Raw genomic sequence first — 17,992 nt, forward strand, 5'->3', positions numbered from 1 at the left:
TCCGGCGCCTTGAAGGTGAGGCTTCCCACGCGTGCTCATAGCCATTGGGCCTCAAACCCAAAAAAACGCCTGCAGCACCTGGGGTTCACAGCCGGTCTCCCATGCAGCTACTAACCAGGCCTGATGCCGCTTAGCTTCCGCAATCTGACGAGAGCGGGCGCTTTCGGCTTAGTGTGGCCGCAGGCGACCTCCAGGACGCCGTTCCGGCGCCTTGAAGGTGAGGCTTCCCACGCGTGCTCATAGCCATTGGGTCTCAAACCCAAAAAAACGCCTGCAGCACCTGGGGTTCACAGCCGGTCTCCCATGCAGCTACTAACCAGGCCTGAAGCCACTTAGCTTCCGCGATCTGACGAGAGCGGGCGCTTTCGGCTTAGTGTGGCCGCAGGCAACCTCCAGGGCGCCGTTCCGGCGCCTTGAAGGTGAGGCTTCCCACGCGTGCTCATAGCCATTGGGTCTCAAACCCAAAAAAACGCCTGCAGCACCTGAGGTTCACAGCCGGTCTCCCATGCAGCTACTAACCAGGCCTGAAGCCGCTTAGCTTCCGCGATCTGACGAGAACGGGCGCTTTCGGCTTAGTGTGGCAGCAGGCAACCTCCAGGGCGCCGTTCCGGCGCCTTGAAGGTGAGGCTTCCCACGCGTGCTCATAGCCACTGGGCCTCAAACCCAAAAAAACGCCTGCAGCACCTGGGGTTCACAGCCGGTCTCCCATGCAGCTACTAACCAGGCCTGAAGCCGCTTAGCTTCCGCAATCTGACGAGAGCGGGCGCTTTCGGCTTAGTGTGGCCGCAGGCAACCTCCAAGGCGCCGTTCCGGCGCCTTGAAGGTGAGACTTCCCACGCGTGCTCATAGCCATTGGGCCTCAAACCCAAAAAAACGCCTGCAGCACCTGGGGTTCACAGCCGGTCTCCCATGCAGCTACTAACCAGGCCTGAAGCCGCTTAGCTTCCGCGATCTGACGAGAGCGGGCGCTTTCGGCTTAGTGTGGCCGCAGTCAACCTCCAAGGCGCCGTTCCGGCGCCTTGAAGGTGAGGCTTTCCACGCGTGCTCATAGCCATTGGGCCTCAAACCCAAAAAAAACGCCTGCAGCACCTGGGGTTCACAGCCGGTCTCCCATGCAGCTACTAACCAGGCCTGAAGCCGCTTAGCTTCCGCGATCTGACGAGAGCGGGCGCTTTCGGCTTAGTGTGGCCACATGCAACCTCCAGGGCGCCGTTCAGGCGCCTTGAAGGTGAGGCTTCCCACGCGTGCTCATAGCCATTGGGTCTCAAACCCAAAAAAAACGCCTGCAGCACCTGGGGTTCACAGCCGGTCTCCCATGCAGCTACTAACCAGGCCTGAAGCCACTTAGCTTCCGTGATCTGACGAGAGCGGGCGCTTTCGGCTTAGTGTGGCCGCAGGCAACCTCCAGGGCGCCGTTCCGGCGCCTTGAAGGTGAGGCTTCCCACGCGTGCTCATAGCCATTGGGCCTCAAACCCAAAAAAACGCCTGCCGCACCTGGGGTTCACAGCCGGTCTCCCATGCAGCTACTAACCAGGCCTGAAGCCGCTTAGCTTCCACGATCTGACGAGAGCGGGCGCTTTCGGCTTAATGTGGCCGCAGGCAACCTCCAAGGCGCCGTTCCGGCGCCTTGAAGGTGAGGCTTCCCACGCGTGCTCATAGCCATTGGGCCTCAAACCCAAAAAAAACGCCTGCAGCACCTGGGGTTCACAGCCGGTCTCCCATGCAGCTACTAACCAGGCCTGAAGCCGCTTAGCTTCCGCGATCTGACGAGAGCAGGCGCTTTCGGCTTAGTGTGGCCGCAGGCAACCTCCACGGCGCCGTTCCGGCGCCTTGAAGGTGAGGCTTCCCACGCGTGCTCATAGCCATTGGGTCTCAAACCCAAAAAAACGCCTGCAGCACCTGGGGTTCACAGCCGGTCTCCCATGCAGCTACTAACCAGGCCTGAAGCCGCTCAGCTTCCGCGATCTGACGAGAGCGGGCGCTTTCGGCTTAGTATGGCCGCAGGCAACCTCCAGAGCGCCGTTCCGGCGCCTTGAAGGTGAGGCTTCCCACGCGTGCTCATAGCCATTGGGTCTCAAACCCCAAAAAACGCCTGCAGCACCTGGGGTTCACAGCCGGTCTCCCATGCAGCTACTAACCAGGCCTGAAGCCGCTTAGCTTCCGCAATCTGACGAGAGCGGGCACTTTCGGCTCAGTGTGGCCGCTGGAAACCTCCAGGGCGCCGTTCCGGCGCCTTGAAGGTGAGGCTTCCCACGCGTGCTCATAGCCATTGGGCCTCAAACCCAAAAAAACGCCTGCAGCACCTGGGGTTCACAGCCGGTCTCCCATGCAGCTACTAACCAGGCCTGAAGCCGCTTAGCTTCCGCAATCTGACGAGAGCGGGCGCTTTCGGCTTAGTGTGGCCACAGGCAACCTCCAGGGCGCCGTTCCGGCGCCTTGAAGGTGAGGCTTCCCACGCGTGCTCATAGCCACTGGGCCTCAAACCCAAAAAAACGCCTGCAGCACCTGGGGTTCACAGCCGGTCTCCCATGCAGCTACTAACCAGGCCTGAAGCCGCTCAGCTTCCGCGATCTGACGAGAGCGGGCGCTTTCGGCTTAGTATGGCCGCAGGCAACCTCCAGGGCGCCGTTCCGGCGCCTTGAAGGTGAGGCTTCCCACGCGTGCTCATAGCCATTGGGTCTCAAACCCAAAAAAACGCCTGCAGCACCTGGGGTTCACAGCCGGTCTCCCATGCAGCTACTAACCAGGCCTGAAGCCGCTTAGCTTCCACGATCTGACGAGAGCGGGCGCTTTCGGCTTAGTGTAGCCGCAGGCAACCTCCAGGGCGCCGTTCCGGCGCCTTGAAGGTGAGGCTTCCCACGCGTGCTCATAGCCACTGGGCCTCAAACCCAAAAAAACGCCTGCAGCACCTGGGGTTCACAGCCGGTCTCCCATGCAGCTACTAACCAGACCTGAAGCCGCTTAGCTTCCGCGATCTGACGAGAGCGGGCGCTTTCGGCTTAGTGTGGCCGCAGGCAACCGCAAATGCGCCGTTCCGGCGCCTTGAAGGTGAGGCTTCCCACGCGTGCTCATAGCCATTGGGCCTCAAACCCAAAAAACCGCCTGCTGCACCTGGGGTTCACAGCCGGTCTCCCATGCAGCTACTAACCAGGCCTGAAGCCGCTTAGCTTCCGCGATCTGATGAGAGCGGGCGCTTTCGGCTTAGTGTGGCCGCAGGCAACCTCCAGGGCGCCGTTCCGGCGCCTTGAAGGTGAGGCTTCCCACGCGTGCTCATAGCCATTGGGTCTCAAACCCAAAAAAATGCCTGCAGCACCTGGGGTTCACAGCCGGTCTCCATGCAGCTACTAACCAGGCCTGAAGCCACTTAGCTTCCACGATCTGACGAGAGCGGGCGCTTTCGGCTTAGTGTGGCCGCAGGCAACCTCCAGGGTGCCGTTCCGGCGCCTTGAAGGTGAGACTTGCCACGCGTGCTCATAGCCATTGGGCCTCAAACCCAAAAAAAACGCCTGCAGCACCTGGGGTTCACAGCCGGTCTCCCATGCAGCTACTAACCAGGCCTGAAGCCGCTTAGCTTCCGCGATCTGACGAGAGCGGGCGCTTTCGGCTTAGTGTGGCCGCAGGCAACCTCCAGGGCGCCGTTCCGGCGCCTTGAAGGTGAGGCTTCCCACGCGTGCTCATAGCCATTGGGCCTCAAACCCAAAAAAACGCCTGCCGCACCTGTGGTTCACAGCCGGTCTCCCATGCATCTACTAACCAGGCCTGAAGCCGCTTAGCTTCCGCGATCTGACGAGAGCGCGCGCTTTCGGCTTAGTGTGGCCGCAGGCAACCACCAGGGCGCCGTTCCGGCGCCTTGAAGGTGAGGCTTCCCACGCGTGCTCATAGCCATTGGGTCTCAAACCCAAAAAAACGCCTGCAGCACCTGGGGTTCACAGCCAGTCTCCCATGCAGCTACTAACCAGGCCTGAAGCCGCTTAGCTTCCACGATCTGACGAGAGCGGGCGCTTTCGGCTTAGTGTGGCCGCAGGTAACCTCCAGGGCGCCGTTCCGGCGCCTTGAAGGTGAGGCTTCCCACGCGTGCTCATAGCCATTGGGCCTCAAACCCAAAAAAACGCCTGCCGCACCTGGGGTTCACAGCCGGTCTCCCATGCAGCTACTAAACAGGCCTGAAGCTGCTTAGCTTCCGCGATCTGACGAGAGCGGGCGCTTTCGGCTTAGTGTGGCTGCAGGCAACCTCCATGGCGCCGTTCCGGCGCCTTGAAGGTGAGGCTTCCCACGCGTGCTCATAGCCATTGGGTCTCAAACCCAAAAAAACGCCTGCAGCACCTGGGGTTCACAGCCGGTCTCCCATGCAGCTACTAACCAGGCCTGAAGCCGCTTAGCTTCCGCGATCTGACGAGAGCGGGCGCTTTCGGCTTAGTGTGGCCGCAGGCAACCTCCAGGGCGCCGTTCCGGCGCCTTGAAGGTGAGGCTTCCCACGCGTGCTCATAGCCATTGGGCCTCAAACCCAAAAAAACGCCTGCAGCACCTGGGGTTCACAGCCGGTCTCCCATGCAGCTACTAACCAGGCCTGAAGCCGCTTAGCTTCCGCGTTCTGACGAGAGCGGGCACTTTCGGCTTAGTGTGGCCGCAGGTAACCTCCAGGGCGCCGTTCCGGCGCCTTGAAGGTGAGGCTTCCCACGCGTGCTCATAGCCACTGGGCCTCAAACCCAAAAAAACGCCTGCAGCACCTGGGGTTCACAGCCGGTCTCCCATGCAGCTACTAACCAGGCCTGAAGCCGCTTAGCTTCCGCGATCTGACGAGAGCGGGCGCATTCGGCTTAGTGTGGCCGCAGGCAACCTCCAGGGCGCCGTTCCGGCGCCTTGAAGGTGAGGCTTCCCACGCGTGCTCATAGCCATTGGGCCTCAAACCCAAAAAACTGCCTGCAGCACCTGGGGTTCACAGCCGGTCTCCCATGCAGCTACTAACCAGGCCTGAAGCCGCTTAGCTTCCGCGATCTGACGAGAGCGGGCGCTTTCGGCTTAGTGTGGCCGCAGGCAACCTCCAAGGCGCCGTTCCGGCGCCTTGAAGGTGAGGCTTCCCACGCGTGCTCATAGCCATTGGGCCTCAAACCCAAAAAAACGCCTGCAGCACCTGGGGTTCACAGCCGGTCTCCCATGCAGCTACTAACCAGGCCTGAAGCCGCTTAGCTTCCGCGATCTGACGAGAGCGGGCGCTTTCGGCTTAGTGTGGCCGCAGGCAACCTCCAGGGCGCCGTTCCGGCGCCTTGAAGGTGAGGCTTCCCACGCGTGCTCATTGCCATTGGGTCTCAAACCCAAAAAAACGCCTGCAGCACCTGGGGTTCACAGCCGGTCTCCCATGCAGCTACTAACCAGGCCTGAAGCCACTTAGCTTCCGCGATCTGACGAGAGCGGGCGCTTTCGGCTTAGTGTGGCCGCAGGCAACCTCCAGGGCGCCGTTCCGGCGCCTTGAAGGTGAGGCTTCCCACGCGTGCTCATAGCCATTGGGCCTCAAACCCAAAAAAACGCCTGCAGCACCTGGGGTTCACAGCCGGTCTCCCATGCAGCTACTAACCAGGCCTGAAGCCACTTAGCTTCCGCGATCTGACGAGAGCGGGCGCTTTCGGCTTAGTGTGGCCGCAGGCAACCTCCAGGGCGCCGTTCCGGCGCCTTGAAGGTGAGGCTTCCCACGCGTGCTCATAGCCATTGGGTCTCAAACCCAAAAAAACACCTGCAGCACCTGGGGTTCACAGCCGGTCTCCCATGCAGCTACTAACCAGGTCTGAAGCCGCTTAGCTTCCGCGATCTGACGAGAGCGGGCGCTTTCGGCTTAGTGTGGCCGCAAGCAACCTCCAGGGCGCCGTTCCGGCGCCTTGAAGGTGAGGCTTCCCAAGCGTGCTCATAGCCACTGGGCCTCAAACCCAAAAAAACACCTGCAGCACCTGGGGTTCACAGCCGGTCTCCCATGCAGCTACTAACCAGGCCTGAAGCCGCTTAGCTTCCGCGATCTGACGAGAGCGGGCGCTTTCGGCTTAGTGTGGCCGCAGGCAACCTCCAAGGCGCCGTTCCGGCGCCTTGAAGGTGAGGCTTCCCACGCGTGCTCATAGCCATTGGGCCTCAAACCCAAAAAAACGCCTGCAGCACCTGGGGTTCACAGCCGGTCTCCCATTTAGCTACTAACCAGGCCTGAAGCCGCTTAGCTTCCGCGATCTGACGAGAGCGGGCGCTTTCGGCTTAGTGTGGCCGCAGTAAACCTCCAAGGCGCCGTTCCGGCGCCTTGAAGGTGAGGCTTCCCACGCATGCTCATAGCCATTGGGCCTCAAACCCAAAAAAACGCCTGCGGCACCTGGGGTTCACAGCCGGTCTCCCATGCAGCTACTAACCAGGCCTGAAGCCGCTTAGCTTCCGCGATCTGACGAGAGCGGGCGCTTTCGGCTTAGTGTGGCCGCAGGCAACCTCCAGGGCGCCGTTCCGGCGCCTTGAAGGTGAGGCTTCCCACGCGTGCTCATAGCCATTGGGTCTCAAACCCAAAAAAACGCCTGCAGCACCTGGGGTTCACAGCCGGTCTCCCATGCAGCTACTAACCAGGCCTGAAGCCACTTAGCTTCCGCGATCTGACAAGAGCGGGCGCCTTCGGCTTAGTGTGGCCGCAGGCAACCTCCAGGGCGCCGTTCCGGCGCCTTGAAGGTGAGGCTTCCCGCGCGTGCTCATAGCCATTGGGCCTCAAACCCAAAAAAACGCCTGCAGCACCTGGGGTTCACAGCCGGTCTCCCATGCAGCTACTAACCAGGCCTGAAGCCGCTTAGCTTCCGCGATCTGACGAGAGCGGGCGCTTTCGGCTTAGTGTGGCCGCAGGCAACCTCCAGGGCGCCGTTCCGGCGCCTTGAAGGTGAGGCTTCCCACGCGTGCTCATAGCCATTGGGCCTCAAACCCAAAAAAAACACCTGCCGCACCTGGGGTTCACAGCCGGTCTCCCATGCAGCTACTAACCAGGCCTGAAGCCGCTTAGCTTCCGCGATCTGACGAGAGCGGGCGCTTTCGGCTTAGTGTGGCCGCAGGCAACCTCCAAGGCGCCGTTCCGGCGCCTTGAAGGTGAGGCTTCCCACGCGTGCTCATAGCCATTGGGCCTCAAACCCAAAAAACGCCTGCAGCACCTGGGGTTCACAGCCGGTCTCCCATGAAGCTAATAACCAGGCCTGAAGCCGCTTAGCTTCCGCGATCTGACGAGAGCGGGCGCTTTCGGCTTAGTGTGGCCGCAGGCAACCTCCAGGGCGCCGTTCCGGCGCCTTGAAGGTGAGGCTTCCCACGCGTGCTCATAGCCATTGGGCCTCAAACCCAAAATAACGCCTGCAGCACCTGGGGTTCACAGCCGGTCACCCATGCAGCTACTAACCAGGCCTGAAGCCGCTTAGCTTCCACGATCTGACGAGAGCGGGCGCTTTCGGCTTAGTGTGGCCGCAGGCAACCTCCAAGGCGCCGTTCCGGCGCCTTGAAGGTGAGGCTTCCCACGCGTGCTCATAGCCATTGGGCCTCAAACCCAAAAAAAAGCCTGCAGCACCTGGGGTTCACAGCCGGTCTCCCATGCAGCTACTAACCAGGCCTGAAGCCGCTTAGCTTCCGCGATCTGACGAGAGCGGGCGCTTTCGGCTTAGTGTGGCCACAGGCAACCTCCAGGGCGCCGTTCCGGCGCCTTGAAGGTGAGGCTTCCCACGCGTGCTCATAGCCAATGGGCCTCAAACCCAAAAAAACGCCTGCCGCACCTGGGGTTCACAGCCGGTCTCCCATGCAGCTACTAATCAGGCCTGAAGCCGCTTAGCTTCCGCGATCTGACGAGAGCGGGCGCTTTCGGCTTAGTGTGGCCGCAGGCAACCTCCAAGGCGCCGTTCCGGCGCCTTGAAGGTGAGGCTTCCCACGCGTGCTCATAGCCATTGGGCCTCAAACCCAAAAAACCGCCTGCAGCACCTGGGGTTCACAGCCGGTCTCCCATGCAGCTACTAACCAGGCCTGAAGCCGCTTAGCTTCCGCGATCTGACGAGAGCGGGCGCTTTCGGCTTAGTGTGGCCGCAGGCAACCTCCAGGGCGCCGTTCCGGCGCCTTGAAGGTGAGGCTTCCCACGCGTGCTCATAGCCATTGGGCCTCAAACCCAAAAAACCGCCTGCAGCACCTGGGGTTCACAGCCGGTCTCCCATGCAGCTACTAACCAGGCCTGAAGCCGCTTAGCTTCCGCGATCTGACGAGAGCGGGCGCTTTCGGCTTAGTGTGGCCGCAGGCAACCTCCAGGGCGCCGTTCCGGCGCCTTGAAGGTGAGGCTTCCCACGCGTGCTCATAGCCATTGGGCCTCAAACCCAAAACAACGCCTGCAGCACCTGGGGTTCACAGCCGGTCTCCCATGCAGCTACTAACCAGGCCTGAAGCCACTTAGCTTCCGCGATCTGACGAGAGCGGGCGCTTTCGGCTTAGTGTGGCCGCAGGCAACTTCCAGGGCGCCGTTCCGGCGCCTTGAAGGTGAGGCTTCCCACGCGTGCTCATAGCCATTGGGCCTCAAACCCAAAACAACGCCTGCAGCACCTGGGGTTCACAGCCGGTCTCCCATGCAGCTACTAACCAGGCCTGAAGCCGCTTAGCTTCCGCGATCTGACGAGAGCGGGCGCTTTCGGCTTAGTGTGGCCGCAGGCAACCTCCAAGGCGCCGTTCCGGCGCCTTGAAGGTGAGGCTTCCCACGCGTGCTCATAGCCATTGGGCCTCAAACCCAAAAAACCGCCTGCAGAACCTGGGGTTCACAGCCGGTCTCCCATGCAGCTACTAACCAGGCCTGAAGCCGCTTAGCTTCCGCGATCTGACGAGAGCGGGCGCTTTCGGCTTAGTGTGGCCGCAGGCAACCTCCAGGGCGCCGTTCCCTGGCGCCTTGAAGGTGAGGCTTCCCACGCGTGCTCATAGCCATTGGGCCTCAAACCCAAAACAACGCCTGCAGCACCTGGGGTTCACAGCCGGTCTCCCATGCAGCTACTAACCAGGCCTGAAGCCGCTTAGCTTCCGCGATCTGACGAGAGCGGGCGCTTTCGGCTTAGTGTGGCCGCAGGCAACCTCCAGGGCGCCGTTCCGGCGCCTTGAAGGTGAGGCTTCCCATGCGTGCTCATAGCCATTGGGCCTCAAACCCAAAACAACGCCTGCAGCACCTGGGGTTCACAGCCGGTCTCCCATGCAGCTACTAACCAGGCCTGAAGCCGCTTAGCTTCCACGATCTGACGAGAGCGGGCGCTTTCGGCTTAATGTGGCCGCAGGCAACCTCCAAGGCGCCGTTCCGGCGCCTTGAAGGTGAGGCTTCCCACGCGTGCTCATAGCCATTGGGCCTCAAACCCAAAAAAACACCTGCCGCACCTGGGGTTCACAGCCGGTCTCCCATGGAGCTACTAACCAGGCCTGAAGCCGCTTAGCTTCCGCGATCTGACGAGAGCAGGCGCTTTCGGCTTAGTGTGGCCGCAGGCAACCTCCAGGGCGCCGTTCCGGCGCCTTGAAGGTGAGGCTTCCCACGCGTGCTCATAGCCATTGGGTCTCAAACCCAAAAAAACGCCTGCAGCACCTGGGGTTCACAGCCGGTCTCCCATGCAGCTACTAACCAGGCCTGAAGCCGCTCAGCTTCCGCGATCTGACGAGAGCGGGCGCTTTCGGCTTAGTATGGCCGCAGGCAACCTCCAGAGCGCCGTTCCGGCGCCTTGAAGGTGAGGCTTCCCACGCGTGCTCATAGCCATTGGGTCTCAAACCCCAAAAAACGCCTGCAGCACCTGGGGTTCACAGCCGGTCTCCCATGCAGCTACTAACCAGGCCTGAAGCCGCTTAGCTTCCGCGATCTGACGAGAGCGGGCGCTTTCGGCTTAGTGTGGCCGCAGGCAACCTCCAGGGCGCCGTTCCGGCGCCTTGAAGGTGAGGCTTCTCACGCGTGCTCATAGCCACTGGGCCTCAAACCCAAAAAAACGCCTGCAGCACCTGGGGTTCACAGCCGGTCTCCCATGCAGCTACTAACCAGGCCTGAAGCCGCTTAGCTTCCGCGATCTGACGAGAGCGGGCACTTTCGGCTTAGTGTGGCCGCAGGAAACCTCCAGGGCGCCGTTCCGGCGCCTTGAAGGTGAGGCTTCCCACGCGTGCTCATAGCCATTGGGCCTCAAACCCAAAAAAACGCCTGCAGCACCTGGGGTTCACAGCCGGTCTCCCATGCAGCTACTAACCAGGCCTGAAGCCGCTTAGCTTCCGCGATCTGACGAGAGCGGGCGCTTTCGGCTTAGTGTGGCCACAGGCAACCTCCAGGGCGCCGTTCCGGCGCCTTGAAGGTGAGGCTTCCCACGCGTGCTCATAGCCACTGGGCCTCAAACCCAAAAAAACGCCTGCAGCACCTGGGGTTCACAGCCGGTCTCCCATGCAGCTACTAACCAGGCCTGAAGCCGCTCAGCTTCCGCGATCTGACGAGAGCGGGCGCTTTCGGCTTAGTATGGCCGCAGGCAACCTCCAGGGCGCCGTTCCGGCGCCTTGAAGGTGAGGCTTCCCACGCGTGCTCATAGCCATTGGGTCTCAAACCCAAAAAAACGCCTGCAGCACCTGGGGTTCACAGCCGGTCTCCCATGCAGCTACTAACCAGGCCTGAAGCCGCTTAGCTTCCACGATCTGACGAGAGCGGGCGCTTTCGGCTTAGTGTAGCCGCAGGCAACCTCCAGGGCGCCGTTCCGGCGCCTTGAAGGTGAGGTTTCCCACGCGTGCTCATAGCCACTGGGCCTCAAACCCAAAAAAACGCCTGCAGCACCTGGGGTTCACAGCCGGTCTCCCATGCAGCTACTAACCAGGCCTGAAGCCGCTTAGCTTCCGCGATCTGACGAGAGCGGGCGCTTTCGGCTTAGTGTGGCCGCAGGCAACCGCAAATGCGCCGTTCCGGCGCCTTGAAGGTGAGGCTTCCCACGCGTGCTCATAGCCATTGGGCCTCAAACCCAAAAAAACGCCTGCTGCACCTGGGGTTCTCAGCCGGTCTCCCATGCAGCTACTAACCAGGCCTGAAGCCGCTTAGCTTCCGCGATCTGATGAGAGCGGGCGCTTTCGGCTTAGTGTGGCCGCAGGCAACCTCCAGGGCGCCGTTCCGGCGCCTTGAAGGTGAGGCTTCCCACGCGTGCTCATAGCCATTGGGTCTCAAACCCAAAAAAATGCCTGCAGCACCTGGGGTTCACAGCCGGTCTCCCATGCAGCTACTAACCAGGCCTGAAGCCACTTAGCTTCCACGATCTGACGAGAGCGGGCGCTTTCGGCTTAGTGTGGCCGCAGGCAACCTCCAGGGCGCCGTTCCGGCGCCTTGAAGGTGAGACTTGCCACGCGTGCTCATAGCCATTGGGCCTCAAACCCCAAAAAACGCCTGCAGCACCTGGGGTTCACAGCCGGTCTCCCATGCAGCTACTAACCAGGCCTGAAGCCACTTAGCTTCCGCGATCTGACGAGAGCGGGCGCTTTCGGCTTAGTGTGGCCGCAGGCAACCTCCAGGGCGCCGTTCCGGCGCCTTGAAGGTGAGGCTTCCCACGCGTGCTCATAGCCATTGGGCCTCAAACCCAAAAAAACGCCTGCCGCACCTGTGGTTCACAGCCGGTCTCCCATGCATCTACTAACCAGGCCTGAAGCCGCTTAGCTTCCGCGATCTGACGAGAGCGCGCGCTTTCGGCTTAGTGTGGCCGCAGGCAACCTCCAGGGCGCCGTTCCGGCGCCTTGAAGGTGAGGCTTCCCACGCGTGCTCATAGCCATTGGGTCTCAAACCCAAAAAAACGCCTGCAGCACCTGGGGTTCACAGCCAGTCTCCCATGCAGCTACTAACCAGGCCTGAAGCCGCTTAGCTTCCACGATCTGACGAGAGCGGGCGCTTTCGGCTTAGTGTGGCCGCAGGCAACCTCCAGGGCGCCGTTCCGGCGCCTTGAAGGTGAGGCTTCCCACGCGTGCTCATAGCCATTGGGCCTCAAACCCAAAAAAACGCCTGCCGCACTTGGGGTTCACAGCCGGTCTCCCATGCAGCTACTAACCAGGCCTGAAGCCGCTTAGCTTCCGCGATCTGACGAGAGCGGGCGCTTTCGGCTTAGTGTGGCCGCAGGCAACCTCCATGGCGCCGTTCCGGCGCCTTGAAGGTGAGGCTTCCCACGCGTGCTCATAGCCATTGGGTCTCAAACCCAAAAAAACGCCTGCAGCACCTGGGGTTCACAGCCGGTCTCCCATGCAGCTACTAACCAGGCCTGAAGCCGCTTAGCTTCCGCGATCTGACGAGAGCGGGCGCTTTCGGCTTAGTGTGGCCGCAGGCAACCTCCAGGGCGCCGTTCCGGCGCCTTGAAGGTGAGGCTTCCCACGCGTGCTCATAGCCATTGGGCCTCAAACCCAAAAAAACGCCTGCAGCACCTGGGGTTCACAGCCGGTCTCCCATGCAGCTACTAACCAGGCCTGAAGCCGCTTAGCTTCCGCGTTCTGACGAGAGCGGGCACTTTCGGCTTAGTGTGGCCGCAGGTAACCTCCAGGGCGCCGTTCCGGCGCCTTGAAGGTGAGGCTTCCCACGCGTGCTCATAGCCACTGGGCCTCAAACCCAAAAAAACGCCTGCAGCACCTGGGGTTCACAGCCGGTCTCCCATGCAGCTACTAACCAGGCCTGAAGCCGCTTAGCTTCCGCGATCTGACGAGAGCGGGCGCTTTCGGCTTAGTGTGGCCGCAGGCAACCTCCAGGGCGCCGTTCCGGCGCCTTGAAGGTGAGGCTTCCCACGCGTGCTCATAGCCATTGGGCCTCAAACCCAAAAAACCGCCTGCAGCACCTGGGGTTCACAGCCGGTCTCCCATGCAGCTACTAACCAGGCCTGAAGCCGCTTAGCTTCCGCGATCTGACGAGAGCGGGCGCTTTCGGCTTAGTGTGGCCGCAGGCAACCTCCAAGGCGCCGTTCCGGCGCCTTGAAGGTGAGGCTTCCCACGCGTGCTCATAGCCATTGGGCCTCAAACCCAAAAAAACGCCTGCAGCACCTGGGGTTCACAGCCGGTCTCCCATGCAGCTACTAACCAGGCCTGAAGCCGCTTAGCTTCCGCGATCTGACGAGAGCGGGCGCTTTCGGCTTAGTGTGGCCGCAGGCAACCTCCAGGGCGCCGTTCCGGCGCCTTGAAGGTGAGGCTTCCCACGCGTGCTCATTGCCATTGGGTCTCAAACCCAAAAAAACGCCTGCAGCACCTGGGGTTCACAGCCGGTCTCCCATGCAGCTACTAACCAGGCCTGAAGCCACTTAGCTTCCGCGATCTGACGAGAGCGGGCGCTTTCGGCTTAGTGTGGCCGCAGGCAACCTCCAGGGCGCCGTTCCGGCGCCTTGAAGGTGAGGCTTCCCACGCGTGCTCATAGCCATTGGGCCTCAAACCCAAAAAAACGCCTGCAGCACCTGGGGTTCACAGCCGGTCTCCCATGCAGCTACTAACCAGGCCTGAAGCCACTTAGCTTCCGCGATCTGACGAGAGCGGGCGCTTTCGGCTTAGTGTGGCCGCAGGCAACCTCCAGGGCGCCGTTCCGGCGCCTTGAAGGTGAGGCTTCCCACGCGTGCTCATAGCCATTGGGTCTCAAACCCAAAAAAACACCTGCAGCACCTGGGGTTCACAGCCGGTCTCCCATGCAGCTACTAACCAGGCCTGAAGCCGCTTAGCTTCCGCGATCTGACGAGAGCGGGCGCTTTCGGCTTAGTGTGGCCGCAAGCAACCTCCAGGGCGCCGTTCCGGCGCCTTGAAGGTGAGGCTTCCCAAGCGTGCTCATAGCCACTGGGCCTCAAACCCAAAAAAACACCTGCAGCACCTGGGGTTCACAGCCGGTCTCCCATGCAGCTACTAACCAGGCCTGAAGCCGCTTAGCTTCCGCGATCTGACGAGAGCGGGCGCTTTCGGCTTAGTGTGGCCGCAGGCAACCTCCAAGGCGCCGTTCCGGCGCCTTGAAGGTGAGGCTTCCCACGCGTGCTCATAGCCATTGGGCCTCAAACCCAAAAAAACGCCTGCAGCACCTGGGGTTCACAGCCGGTCTCCCATGCAGCTACTAACCAGGCCTGAAGCCGCTTAGCTTCCGCGATCTGACGAGAGCGGGCGCTTTCGGCTTAGTGTGGCCGCAGTCAACCTCCAAGGCGCCGTTCCGGCGCCTTGAAGGTGAGGCTTCCCACGCGTGCTCATAGCCATTGGGCCTCAAACCCAAAAAAACGCCTGCGGCACCTGGGGTTCACAGCCGGTCTCCCATGCAGCTACTAACCAGGCCTGAAGCCGCTTAGCTTCCGCGATCTGACGAGAGCGGGCGCTTTCGGCTTAGTGTGGCCGCAGGCAACCTCCAGGGCGCCGTTCCGGCGCCTTGAAGGTGAGGCTTCCCACGCGTGCTCATAGCCATTGGGTCTCAAACCCAAAAAAACGCCTGCAGCACCTGGGGTTCACAGCCGGTCTCCCATGCAGCTACTAACCAGGCCTGAAGCCACTTAGCTTCCGCGATCTGACGAGAGCGGGCGCCTTCGGCTTAGTGTGGCCGCAGGCAACCTCCAGGGCGCCGTTCCGGCGCCTTGAAGGTGAGGCTTCCCGCGCGTGCTCATAGCCATTGGGCCTCAAACCCAAAAAAACGCCTGCAGCACCTGGGGTTCACAGCCGGTCTCCCATGCAGCTACTAACCAGGCCTGAAGCCGCTTAGCTTCCGCGATCTGACGAGAGCGGGCGCTTTCGGCTTAGTGTGGCCGCAGGCAACCTCCAGGGCGCCGTTCCGGCGCCTTGAAGGTGAGGCTTCCCACGCGTGCTCATAGCCATTGGGCCTCAAACCCAAAAAAAACACCTGCCGCACCTGGGGTTCAAAGCCGGTCTCCCATGCAGCTACTAACCAGGCCTGAAGCCGCTTAGCTTCCGCGATCTGACGAGAGCGGGCGCTTTCGGCTTAGTGTGGCCGCAGGCAACCTCCAAGGCGCCGTTCCGGCGCCTTGAAGGTGAGGCTTCCCACGCGTGCTCATAGCCATTGGGCCTCAAACCCAAAAAAACGCCTGCAGCACCTGGGGTTCACAGCCGGTCTCCCATGCAGCTACTAACCAGGCCTGAAGCCGCTTAGCTTCCGCGATCTGACGAGAGCGGGCGCTTTCGGCTTAGTGTGGCCGCAGGCAACCTCCAGGGCGCCGTTCCGGCGCCTTGAAGGTGAGGCTTCCCACGCGTGCTCATAGCCATTGGGCCTCAAACCCAAAAAACCGCCTGCAGCACCTGGGGTTCACAGCCGGTCTCCCATGCAGCTACTAACCAGGCCTGAAGCCGCTTAGCTTCCGCGATCTGACGAGAGCGGGCGCTTTCGGCTTAGTGTGGCCGCAGGCAACCTCCAAGGCGCCGTTCCGGCGCCTTGAAGGTGAGGCTTCCCACGCGTGCTCATAGCCATTGGGCCTCAAACCCAAAAAAACGCCTGCAGCACCTGGGGTTCACAGCCGGTCTCCCATGCAGCTACTAACCAGGCCTGAAGCCGCTTAGCTTCCGCGATCTGACGAGAGCGGGCGCTTTCGGCTTAGTGTGGCCGCAGGCAACCTCCAGGGCGCCGTTCCGGCGCCTTGAAGGTGAGGCTTCCCACGCGTGCTCATTGCCATTGGGTCTCAAACCCAAAAAAACGCCTGCAGCACCTGGGGTTCACAGCCGGTCTCCCATGCAGCTACTAACCAGGCCTGAAGCCACTTAGCTTCCGCGATCTGACGAGAGCGGGCGCTTTCGGCTTAGTGTGGCCGCAGGCAACCTCCAGGGCGCCGTTCCGGCGCCTTGAAGGTGAGGCTTCCCACGCGTGCTCATAGCCATTGGGCCTCAAACCCAAAAAAACGCCTGCAGCACCTGGGGTTCACAGCCGGTCTCCCATGCAGCTACTAACCAGGCCTGAAGCCACTTAGCTTCCGCGATCTGACGAGAGCGGGCGCTTTCGGCTTAGTGTGGCCGCAGGCAACCTCCAGGGCGCCGTTCCGGCGCCTTGAAGGTGAGGCTTCCCACGCGTGCTCATAGCCATTGGGTCTCAAACCCAAAAAAACACCTGCAGCACCTGGGGTTCACAGCCGGTCTCCCATGCAGCTACTAACCAGGCCTGAAGCCGCTTAGCTTCCGCGATCTGACGAGAGCGGGCGCTTTCGGCTTAGTGTGGCCGCAAGCAACCTCCAGGGCGCCGTTCCGGCGCCTTGAAGGTGAGGCTTCCCAAGCGTGCTCATAGCCACTGGGCCTCAAACCCAAAAAAACACCTGCAGCACCTGGGGTTCACAGCCGGTCTCCCATGCAGCTACTAACCAGGCCTGAAGCCGCTTAGCTTCCGCGATCTGACGAGAGCGGGCGCTTTCGGCTTAGTGTGGCCGCAGGCAACCTCCAAGGCGCCGTTCCGGCGCCTTGAAGGTGAGGCTTCCCACGCGTGCTCATAGCCATTGGGCCTCAAACCCAAAAAAACGCCTGCAGCACCTGGGGTTCACAGCCGGTCTCCCATGCAGCTACTAACCAGGCCTGAAGCCGCTTAGCTTCCGCGATCTGACGAGAGCGGGCGCTTTCGGCTTAGTGTGGCCGCAGTCAACCTCCAAGGCGCCGTTCCGGCGCCTTGAAGGTGAGGCTTCCCACGCGTGCTCATAGCCATTGGGCCTCAAACCCAAAAAAACGCCTGCGGCACCTGGGGTTCACAGCCGGTCTCCCATGCAGCTACTAACCAGGCCTGAAGCCGCTTAGCTTCCGCGATCTGACGAGAGCGGGCGCTTTCGGCTTAGTGTGGCCGCAGGCAACCTCCAGGGCGCCGTTCCGGCGCCTTGAAGGTGAGGCTTCCCACGCGTGCTCATAGCCATTGGGTCTCAAACCCAAAAAAACGCCTGCAGCACCTGGGGTTCACAGCCGGTCTCCCATGCAGCTACTAACCAGGCCTGAAGCCACTTAGCTTCCGCGATCTGACGAGAGCGGGCGCCTTCGGCTTAGTGTGGCCGCAGGCAACCTCCAGGGCGCCGTTCCGGCGCCTTGAAGGTGAGGCTTCCCGCGCGTGCTCATAGCCATTGGGCCTCAAACCCAAAAAAACGCCTGCAGCACCTGGGGTTCACAGCCGGTCTCCCATGCAGCTACTAACCAGGCCTGAAGCCGCTTAGCTTCCGCGATCTGACGAGAGCGGGCGCTTTCGGCTTAGTGTGGCCGCAGGCAACCTCCAGGGCGCCGTTCCGGCGCCTTGAAGGTGAGGCTTCCCACGCGTGCTCATAGCCATTGGGCCTCAAACCCAAAAAAAACACCTGCCGCACCTGGGGTTCAAAGCCGGTCTCCCATGCAGCTACTAACCAGGCCTGAAGCCGCTTAGCTTCCGCGATCTGACGAGAGCGGGCGCTTTCGGCTTAGTGTGGCCGCAGGCAACCTCCAAGGCGCCGTTCCGGCGCCTTGAAGGTGAGGCTTCCCACGCGTGCTCATAGCCATTGGGCCTCAAACCCAAAAAACGCCTGCAGCACCTGGGGTTCACAGCCGGTCTCCCATGAAGCTAATAACCAGGCCTGAAGCCGCTTAGCTTCCGCGATCTGACGAGAGCGGGCGCTTTCGGCTTCGTGTGGCCGCAGGCAACCTCCAGGGCGCCGTTCCGGCGCCTTGAAGGTGAGGCTTCCCACGCGTGCTCATAGCCATTGGGCCTCAAACCCAAAATAACACCTGCAGCACCTGGGGTTCACAGCCGGTCACCCATGCAGCTACTAACCAGGCCTGAAGCCGCTTAGCTTCCACGATCTGACGAGAGCGGGCGCTTTCGGCTTAGTGTGGCCGCAGGCAACCTCCAAGGCGCCGTTCCGGCGCCTTGAAGGTGAGGCTTCCCACGCGTGCTCATAGCCATTGGGCCTCAAACCCAAAAAAAAGCCTGCAGCACCTGGGGTTCACAGCCGGTCTCCCATGCAGCTACTAACCAGGCCTGAAGCCGCTTAGCTTCCGCGATCTGACGAGAGCGGGCGCTTTCGGCTTAGTGTGGCCGCAGGCAACCTCCAGGGCGCCGTTCCGGCGC

The 17,992-nt window shown here is 61.7% G+C and overlaps 26 non-coding genes and 63 pseudogenes across 26 annotated transcripts; all 89 read right to left on the reverse strand.

The window, feature by feature from the left end:
• Positions 1 to 66: 66 nt before the first annotated feature.
• On the reverse strand, positions 67 to 185 carry LOC137549657 (5S ribosomal RNA; annotated as a pseudogene).
• An 83-nt stretch (positions 186 to 268) lies between these two features.
• LOC137558051 (5S ribosomal RNA) lies at positions 269 to 387 on the reverse strand (annotated as a pseudogene).
• An 83-nt stretch (positions 388 to 470) lies between these two features.
• LOC137549096 (5S ribosomal RNA) lies at positions 471 to 589 on the reverse strand (annotated as a pseudogene).
• Positions 590 to 672: 83 nt separating this feature from the next.
• Positions 673 to 791, reverse strand: LOC137558809 (5S ribosomal RNA; annotated as a pseudogene).
• An 83-nt stretch (positions 792 to 874) lies between these two features.
• LOC137558329 (5S ribosomal RNA) lies at positions 875 to 993 on the reverse strand (annotated as a pseudogene).
• An 84-nt stretch (positions 994 to 1,077) lies between these two features.
• LOC137547808 (5S ribosomal RNA) lies at positions 1,078 to 1,196 on the reverse strand (annotated as a pseudogene).
• Positions 1,197 to 1,280: 84 nt separating this feature from the next.
• On the reverse strand, positions 1,281 to 1,399 carry LOC137548927 (5S ribosomal RNA; annotated as a pseudogene).
• An 83-nt stretch (positions 1,400 to 1,482) lies between these two features.
• LOC137551436 (5S ribosomal RNA) lies at positions 1,483 to 1,601 on the reverse strand (annotated as a pseudogene).
• Positions 1,602 to 1,685: 84 nt separating this feature from the next.
• Positions 1,686 to 1,804, reverse strand: LOC137557789 (5S ribosomal RNA; annotated as a pseudogene).
• An 83-nt stretch (positions 1,805 to 1,887) lies between these two features.
• On the reverse strand, positions 1,888 to 2,006 carry LOC137557698 (5S ribosomal RNA; annotated as a pseudogene).
• Positions 2,007 to 2,089: 83 nt separating this feature from the next.
• On the reverse strand, positions 2,090 to 2,208 carry LOC137551770 (5S ribosomal RNA; annotated as a pseudogene).
• Positions 2,209 to 2,291: 83 nt separating this feature from the next.
• LOC137547903 (5S ribosomal RNA) lies at positions 2,292 to 2,410 on the reverse strand (annotated as a pseudogene).
• Positions 2,411 to 2,493: 83 nt separating this feature from the next.
• Positions 2,494 to 2,612, reverse strand: LOC137557700 (5S ribosomal RNA; annotated as a pseudogene).
• Positions 2,613 to 2,695: 83 nt separating this feature from the next.
• LOC137547951 (5S ribosomal RNA) lies at positions 2,696 to 2,814 on the reverse strand (annotated as a pseudogene).
• An 83-nt stretch (positions 2,815 to 2,897) lies between these two features.
• Positions 2,898 to 3,016, reverse strand: LOC137558538 (5S ribosomal RNA; annotated as a pseudogene).
• An 83-nt stretch (positions 3,017 to 3,099) lies between these two features.
• On the reverse strand, positions 3,100 to 3,218 carry LOC137558241 (5S ribosomal RNA; annotated as a pseudogene).
• An 83-nt stretch (positions 3,219 to 3,301) lies between these two features.
• Positions 3,302 to 3,419, reverse strand: LOC137552493 (5S ribosomal RNA; annotated as a pseudogene).
• An 84-nt stretch (positions 3,420 to 3,503) lies between these two features.
• On the reverse strand, positions 3,504 to 3,622 carry LOC137553731 (5S ribosomal RNA). Its single transcript, XR_011027283.1, has one exon. It is a non-coding gene; the product is annotated as a 5S ribosomal RNA (ribosomal RNA).
• An 83-nt stretch (positions 3,623 to 3,705) lies between these two features.
• LOC137549482 (5S ribosomal RNA) lies at positions 3,706 to 3,824 on the reverse strand (annotated as a pseudogene).
• An 83-nt stretch (positions 3,825 to 3,907) lies between these two features.
• On the reverse strand, positions 3,908 to 4,026 carry LOC137550999 (5S ribosomal RNA; annotated as a pseudogene).
• An 83-nt stretch (positions 4,027 to 4,109) lies between these two features.
• Positions 4,110 to 4,228, reverse strand: LOC137551624 (5S ribosomal RNA; annotated as a pseudogene).
• An 83-nt stretch (positions 4,229 to 4,311) lies between these two features.
• Positions 4,312 to 4,430, reverse strand: LOC137553743 (5S ribosomal RNA). The gene has a single exon (XR_011027284.1). It is a non-coding gene; the product is annotated as a 5S ribosomal RNA (ribosomal RNA).
• An 83-nt stretch (positions 4,431 to 4,513) lies between these two features.
• On the reverse strand, positions 4,514 to 4,632 carry LOC137558926 (5S ribosomal RNA; annotated as a pseudogene).
• Positions 4,633 to 4,715: 83 nt separating this feature from the next.
• LOC137556736 (5S ribosomal RNA) lies at positions 4,716 to 4,834 on the reverse strand. Its single transcript, XR_011029375.1, has one exon. It is a non-coding gene; the product is annotated as a 5S ribosomal RNA (ribosomal RNA).
• Positions 4,835 to 4,917: 83 nt separating this feature from the next.
• Positions 4,918 to 5,036, reverse strand: LOC137557203 (5S ribosomal RNA). The gene has a single exon (XR_011029538.1). It is a non-coding gene; the product is annotated as a 5S ribosomal RNA (ribosomal RNA).
• An 83-nt stretch (positions 5,037 to 5,119) lies between these two features.
• On the reverse strand, positions 5,120 to 5,238 carry LOC137553754 (5S ribosomal RNA). Its single transcript, XR_011027285.1, has one exon. It is a non-coding gene; the product is annotated as a 5S ribosomal RNA (ribosomal RNA).
• Positions 5,239 to 5,321: 83 nt separating this feature from the next.
• LOC137558052 (5S ribosomal RNA) lies at positions 5,322 to 5,440 on the reverse strand (annotated as a pseudogene).
• An 83-nt stretch (positions 5,441 to 5,523) lies between these two features.
• LOC137558054 (5S ribosomal RNA) lies at positions 5,524 to 5,642 on the reverse strand (annotated as a pseudogene).
• Positions 5,643 to 5,725: 83 nt separating this feature from the next.
• LOC137548546 (5S ribosomal RNA) lies at positions 5,726 to 5,844 on the reverse strand (annotated as a pseudogene).
• Positions 5,845 to 5,927: 83 nt separating this feature from the next.
• LOC137557314 (5S ribosomal RNA) lies at positions 5,928 to 6,046 on the reverse strand (annotated as a pseudogene).
• An 83-nt stretch (positions 6,047 to 6,129) lies between these two features.
• LOC137548344 (5S ribosomal RNA) lies at positions 6,130 to 6,248 on the reverse strand (annotated as a pseudogene).
• An 83-nt stretch (positions 6,249 to 6,331) lies between these two features.
• LOC137549600 (5S ribosomal RNA) lies at positions 6,332 to 6,450 on the reverse strand. Its single transcript, XR_011026834.1, has one exon. It is a non-coding gene; the product is annotated as a 5S ribosomal RNA (ribosomal RNA).
• An 83-nt stretch (positions 6,451 to 6,533) lies between these two features.
• On the reverse strand, positions 6,534 to 6,652 carry LOC137550845 (5S ribosomal RNA; annotated as a pseudogene).
• Positions 6,653 to 6,735: 83 nt separating this feature from the next.
• Positions 6,736 to 6,854, reverse strand: LOC137553767 (5S ribosomal RNA). Its single transcript, XR_011027287.1, has one exon. It is a non-coding gene; the product is annotated as a 5S ribosomal RNA (ribosomal RNA).
• Positions 6,855 to 6,938: 84 nt separating this feature from the next.
• LOC137548553 (5S ribosomal RNA) lies at positions 6,939 to 7,057 on the reverse strand (annotated as a pseudogene).
• Positions 7,058 to 7,139: 82 nt separating this feature from the next.
• Positions 7,140 to 7,258, reverse strand: LOC137548144 (5S ribosomal RNA; annotated as a pseudogene).
• Positions 7,259 to 7,341: 83 nt separating this feature from the next.
• Positions 7,342 to 7,460, reverse strand: LOC137557840 (5S ribosomal RNA; annotated as a pseudogene).
• Positions 7,461 to 7,543: 83 nt separating this feature from the next.
• On the reverse strand, positions 7,544 to 7,662 carry LOC137556563 (5S ribosomal RNA). The gene has a single exon (XR_011029207.1). It is a non-coding gene; the product is annotated as a 5S ribosomal RNA (ribosomal RNA).
• Positions 7,663 to 7,745: 83 nt separating this feature from the next.
• LOC137547758 (5S ribosomal RNA) lies at positions 7,746 to 7,864 on the reverse strand (annotated as a pseudogene).
• An 83-nt stretch (positions 7,865 to 7,947) lies between these two features.
• LOC137553779 (5S ribosomal RNA) lies at positions 7,948 to 8,066 on the reverse strand. Its single transcript, XR_011027289.1, has one exon. It is a non-coding gene; the product is annotated as a 5S ribosomal RNA (ribosomal RNA).
• An 83-nt stretch (positions 8,067 to 8,149) lies between these two features.
• On the reverse strand, positions 8,150 to 8,268 carry LOC137553790 (5S ribosomal RNA). Its single transcript, XR_011027291.1, has one exon. It is a non-coding gene; the product is annotated as a 5S ribosomal RNA (ribosomal RNA).
• Positions 8,269 to 8,351: 83 nt separating this feature from the next.
• On the reverse strand, positions 8,352 to 8,470 carry LOC137558055 (5S ribosomal RNA; annotated as a pseudogene).
• An 83-nt stretch (positions 8,471 to 8,553) lies between these two features.
• Positions 8,554 to 8,672, reverse strand: LOC137553801 (5S ribosomal RNA). The gene has a single exon (XR_011027292.1). It is a non-coding gene; the product is annotated as a 5S ribosomal RNA (ribosomal RNA).
• Positions 8,673 to 8,755: 83 nt separating this feature from the next.
• On the reverse strand, positions 8,756 to 8,874 carry LOC137547693 (5S ribosomal RNA; annotated as a pseudogene).
• An 85-nt stretch (positions 8,875 to 8,959) lies between these two features.
• Positions 8,960 to 9,078, reverse strand: LOC137553812 (5S ribosomal RNA). Its single transcript, XR_011027293.1, has one exon. It is a non-coding gene; the product is annotated as a 5S ribosomal RNA (ribosomal RNA).
• An 83-nt stretch (positions 9,079 to 9,161) lies between these two features.
• Positions 9,162 to 9,280, reverse strand: LOC137548753 (5S ribosomal RNA; annotated as a pseudogene).
• An 83-nt stretch (positions 9,281 to 9,363) lies between these two features.
• LOC137551164 (5S ribosomal RNA) lies at positions 9,364 to 9,482 on the reverse strand (annotated as a pseudogene).
• An 83-nt stretch (positions 9,483 to 9,565) lies between these two features.
• Positions 9,566 to 9,684, reverse strand: LOC137557701 (5S ribosomal RNA; annotated as a pseudogene).
• Positions 9,685 to 9,767: 83 nt separating this feature from the next.
• LOC137553825 (5S ribosomal RNA) lies at positions 9,768 to 9,886 on the reverse strand. The gene has a single exon (XR_011027295.1). It is a non-coding gene; the product is annotated as a 5S ribosomal RNA (ribosomal RNA).
• An 83-nt stretch (positions 9,887 to 9,969) lies between these two features.
• Positions 9,970 to 10,088, reverse strand: LOC137547655 (5S ribosomal RNA; annotated as a pseudogene).
• An 83-nt stretch (positions 10,089 to 10,171) lies between these two features.
• Positions 10,172 to 10,290, reverse strand: LOC137556956 (5S ribosomal RNA; annotated as a pseudogene).
• An 83-nt stretch (positions 10,291 to 10,373) lies between these two features.
• LOC137557702 (5S ribosomal RNA) lies at positions 10,374 to 10,492 on the reverse strand (annotated as a pseudogene).
• An 83-nt stretch (positions 10,493 to 10,575) lies between these two features.
• Positions 10,576 to 10,694, reverse strand: LOC137547953 (5S ribosomal RNA; annotated as a pseudogene).
• Positions 10,695 to 10,777: 83 nt separating this feature from the next.
• On the reverse strand, positions 10,778 to 10,896 carry LOC137553837 (5S ribosomal RNA). Its single transcript, XR_011027297.1, has one exon. It is a non-coding gene; the product is annotated as a 5S ribosomal RNA (ribosomal RNA).
• Positions 10,897 to 10,979: 83 nt separating this feature from the next.
• Positions 10,980 to 11,098, reverse strand: LOC137558103 (5S ribosomal RNA; annotated as a pseudogene).
• An 83-nt stretch (positions 11,099 to 11,181) lies between these two features.
• LOC137548115 (5S ribosomal RNA) lies at positions 11,182 to 11,300 on the reverse strand (annotated as a pseudogene).
• An 83-nt stretch (positions 11,301 to 11,383) lies between these two features.
• On the reverse strand, positions 11,384 to 11,502 carry LOC137558056 (5S ribosomal RNA; annotated as a pseudogene).
• An 83-nt stretch (positions 11,503 to 11,585) lies between these two features.
• Positions 11,586 to 11,704, reverse strand: LOC137549484 (5S ribosomal RNA; annotated as a pseudogene).
• Positions 11,705 to 11,787: 83 nt separating this feature from the next.
• LOC137548894 (5S ribosomal RNA) lies at positions 11,788 to 11,906 on the reverse strand (annotated as a pseudogene).
• An 83-nt stretch (positions 11,907 to 11,989) lies between these two features.
• Positions 11,990 to 12,108, reverse strand: LOC137550014 (5S ribosomal RNA; annotated as a pseudogene).
• An 83-nt stretch (positions 12,109 to 12,191) lies between these two features.
• Positions 12,192 to 12,310, reverse strand: LOC137553849 (5S ribosomal RNA). The gene has a single exon (XR_011027298.1). It is a non-coding gene; the product is annotated as a 5S ribosomal RNA (ribosomal RNA).
• An 83-nt stretch (positions 12,311 to 12,393) lies between these two features.
• On the reverse strand, positions 12,394 to 12,512 carry LOC137558928 (5S ribosomal RNA; annotated as a pseudogene).
• Positions 12,513 to 12,595: 83 nt separating this feature from the next.
• LOC137553861 (5S ribosomal RNA) lies at positions 12,596 to 12,714 on the reverse strand. Its single transcript, XR_011027299.1, has one exon. It is a non-coding gene; the product is annotated as a 5S ribosomal RNA (ribosomal RNA).
• Positions 12,715 to 12,797: 83 nt separating this feature from the next.
• On the reverse strand, positions 12,798 to 12,916 carry LOC137553872 (5S ribosomal RNA). The gene has a single exon (XR_011027300.1). It is a non-coding gene; the product is annotated as a 5S ribosomal RNA (ribosomal RNA).
• Positions 12,917 to 12,999: 83 nt separating this feature from the next.
• LOC137553885 (5S ribosomal RNA) lies at positions 13,000 to 13,118 on the reverse strand. Its single transcript, XR_011027304.1, has one exon. It is a non-coding gene; the product is annotated as a 5S ribosomal RNA (ribosomal RNA).
• An 83-nt stretch (positions 13,119 to 13,201) lies between these two features.
• Positions 13,202 to 13,320, reverse strand: LOC137558057 (5S ribosomal RNA; annotated as a pseudogene).
• Positions 13,321 to 13,403: 83 nt separating this feature from the next.
• Positions 13,404 to 13,522, reverse strand: LOC137558058 (5S ribosomal RNA; annotated as a pseudogene).
• Positions 13,523 to 13,605: 83 nt separating this feature from the next.
• On the reverse strand, positions 13,606 to 13,724 carry LOC137558993 (5S ribosomal RNA; annotated as a pseudogene).
• An 83-nt stretch (positions 13,725 to 13,807) lies between these two features.
• Positions 13,808 to 13,926, reverse strand: LOC137557315 (5S ribosomal RNA; annotated as a pseudogene).
• Positions 13,927 to 14,009: 83 nt separating this feature from the next.
• Positions 14,010 to 14,128, reverse strand: LOC137558330 (5S ribosomal RNA; annotated as a pseudogene).
• Positions 14,129 to 14,211: 83 nt separating this feature from the next.
• Positions 14,212 to 14,330, reverse strand: LOC137549611 (5S ribosomal RNA). The gene has a single exon (XR_011026835.1). It is a non-coding gene; the product is annotated as a 5S ribosomal RNA (ribosomal RNA).
• Positions 14,331 to 14,413: 83 nt separating this feature from the next.
• LOC137547865 (5S ribosomal RNA) lies at positions 14,414 to 14,532 on the reverse strand (annotated as a pseudogene).
• Positions 14,533 to 14,615: 83 nt separating this feature from the next.
• LOC137553897 (5S ribosomal RNA) lies at positions 14,616 to 14,734 on the reverse strand. Its single transcript, XR_011027306.1, has one exon. It is a non-coding gene; the product is annotated as a 5S ribosomal RNA (ribosomal RNA).
• An 84-nt stretch (positions 14,735 to 14,818) lies between these two features.
• LOC137550748 (5S ribosomal RNA) lies at positions 14,819 to 14,937 on the reverse strand (annotated as a pseudogene).
• Positions 14,938 to 15,020: 83 nt separating this feature from the next.
• LOC137553908 (5S ribosomal RNA) lies at positions 15,021 to 15,139 on the reverse strand. The gene has a single exon (XR_011027307.1). It is a non-coding gene; the product is annotated as a 5S ribosomal RNA (ribosomal RNA).
• An 83-nt stretch (positions 15,140 to 15,222) lies between these two features.
• LOC137553920 (5S ribosomal RNA) lies at positions 15,223 to 15,341 on the reverse strand. Its single transcript, XR_011027308.1, has one exon. It is a non-coding gene; the product is annotated as a 5S ribosomal RNA (ribosomal RNA).
• An 83-nt stretch (positions 15,342 to 15,424) lies between these two features.
• LOC137553931 (5S ribosomal RNA) lies at positions 15,425 to 15,543 on the reverse strand. The gene has a single exon (XR_011027309.1). It is a non-coding gene; the product is annotated as a 5S ribosomal RNA (ribosomal RNA).
• An 83-nt stretch (positions 15,544 to 15,626) lies between these two features.
• Positions 15,627 to 15,745, reverse strand: LOC137558059 (5S ribosomal RNA; annotated as a pseudogene).
• An 83-nt stretch (positions 15,746 to 15,828) lies between these two features.
• Positions 15,829 to 15,947, reverse strand: LOC137558060 (5S ribosomal RNA; annotated as a pseudogene).
• Positions 15,948 to 16,030: 83 nt separating this feature from the next.
• Positions 16,031 to 16,149, reverse strand: LOC137558994 (5S ribosomal RNA; annotated as a pseudogene).
• Positions 16,150 to 16,232: 83 nt separating this feature from the next.
• Positions 16,233 to 16,351, reverse strand: LOC137557316 (5S ribosomal RNA; annotated as a pseudogene).
• An 83-nt stretch (positions 16,352 to 16,434) lies between these two features.
• LOC137558331 (5S ribosomal RNA) lies at positions 16,435 to 16,553 on the reverse strand (annotated as a pseudogene).
• Positions 16,554 to 16,636: 83 nt separating this feature from the next.
• On the reverse strand, positions 16,637 to 16,755 carry LOC137549623 (5S ribosomal RNA). The gene has a single exon (XR_011026836.1). It is a non-coding gene; the product is annotated as a 5S ribosomal RNA (ribosomal RNA).
• An 83-nt stretch (positions 16,756 to 16,838) lies between these two features.
• On the reverse strand, positions 16,839 to 16,957 carry LOC137547868 (5S ribosomal RNA; annotated as a pseudogene).
• An 83-nt stretch (positions 16,958 to 17,040) lies between these two features.
• On the reverse strand, positions 17,041 to 17,159 carry LOC137553944 (5S ribosomal RNA). The gene has a single exon (XR_011027311.1). It is a non-coding gene; the product is annotated as a 5S ribosomal RNA (ribosomal RNA).
• An 84-nt stretch (positions 17,160 to 17,243) lies between these two features.
• LOC137550749 (5S ribosomal RNA) lies at positions 17,244 to 17,362 on the reverse strand (annotated as a pseudogene).
• An 82-nt stretch (positions 17,363 to 17,444) lies between these two features.
• Positions 17,445 to 17,563, reverse strand: LOC137551222 (5S ribosomal RNA; annotated as a pseudogene).
• An 83-nt stretch (positions 17,564 to 17,646) lies between these two features.
• LOC137547616 (5S ribosomal RNA) lies at positions 17,647 to 17,765 on the reverse strand (annotated as a pseudogene).
• An 83-nt stretch (positions 17,766 to 17,848) lies between these two features.
• On the reverse strand, positions 17,849 to 17,967 carry LOC137548860 (5S ribosomal RNA). Its single transcript, XR_011026751.1, has one exon. It is a non-coding gene; the product is annotated as a 5S ribosomal RNA (ribosomal RNA).
• Positions 17,968 to 17,992: the final 25 nt, after the last annotated feature.

Source organism: Hyperolius riggenbachi, chromosome 2, assembly GCF_040937935.1.
Source record: "Hyperolius riggenbachi isolate aHypRig1 chromosome 2, aHypRig1.pri, whole genome shotgun sequence".
Lineage (NCBI taxonomy): Eukaryota > Metazoa > Chordata > Amphibia > Anura > Hyperoliidae > Hyperolius > Hyperolius riggenbachi.